Below are 1,121 nucleotides of genomic sequence, written 5' to 3' on the forward strand. Positions count from 1 at the left end.
AAAAACATTTTGCCGGATTCACCTTTCGTCACATTCCAAGAAGCGAGAACGCTGAGGCAGACGAACTAGCGAATGCAGCCGCACAAAGAGTACCGTTACCAGTAGATGTATTCTATCAAGAGCTGTCAGTCAAAGCCATACGAGAAGAGGAAGAAAGGCCTTGTAGTGTACATGCTATCGCAAGCGAGGACTGGAGATCATCCATTTTCTCATACTTCAGCGGAACCTATGAGCCGTAGAGCAAACACGAAACAAATAGAATGAACTCCAGAACAAAACAGTACTCTATCATAGTAGGAGAGTTGTACAAAAGCAAAATCCTAGCACCATTGTTGAAATGCATAAGAAAAGAGAAGGGATTCCAATTCCTAAGTGAAATGCACGCCAGAATGTGCGGGGTCCATAGGGGACCGCATGAAATCGCCCATAGAGCAATGAGGCAAGGATTCTATTGGCCAACAGCAACGAAAAACGCAAAGGAGCTGGTCCGCAGCTATGAGGGCTACCAGATGGCCCAAAAGCAAAAAGCTCTAGCTAACCCAACCAAGTCAATTTTTCTGACATGGCCATTACAAAGATGGGGGGTCGACATAGTAGGGCCATTACCAATAGCACCCGAGAATTTACGTTTCACTGCAGTAGCCCTAGAATACTTCACAAAGTGGATCAAGGCTAAGGCACTAGTAAAGATCATGTCGGGCACCCTAATCAACTTTGTGTGGCAAAGGATAATTTGTTGCTTCGAAGTACCATCTTACATAACAGTCGACAATGGGAAGCAATTTGACTGCACATTTCTACAGCGAGCTAGGAATCAAACTAGCATTTGCCTCTGTTAATCACCCAGAAATCAACAGAGTCGAAACAACAAAGGGTCTGATTTTCAACGCAGTATCTAAATCATTGTTTGATTCTCTAAAAGGGAAATGGGTGCAGGAACTGATCACTTCCGTCTAGGGTCACATCATCTCGAGCACTCGGACAACTGGGTTCACCCCCTTCTGCCTCTTGTATGGTGAAGAAGCAATCACACCAGAGGAGCTCAAGTTAGGCTCTTTCCACACCAAGATTGCAGCAACCACCCCAATACAGCGATATGTTGAACTTGAGGCAGCAGAAAA

The sequence above is a fragment of the Miscanthus floridulus genome, chromosome 8 (assembly GCF_019320115.1).
Source record: "Miscanthus floridulus cultivar M001 chromosome 8, ASM1932011v1, whole genome shotgun sequence".
NCBI classification, from domain to species: domain Eukaryota; kingdom Viridiplantae; phylum Streptophyta; class Magnoliopsida; order Poales; family Poaceae; genus Miscanthus; species Miscanthus floridulus.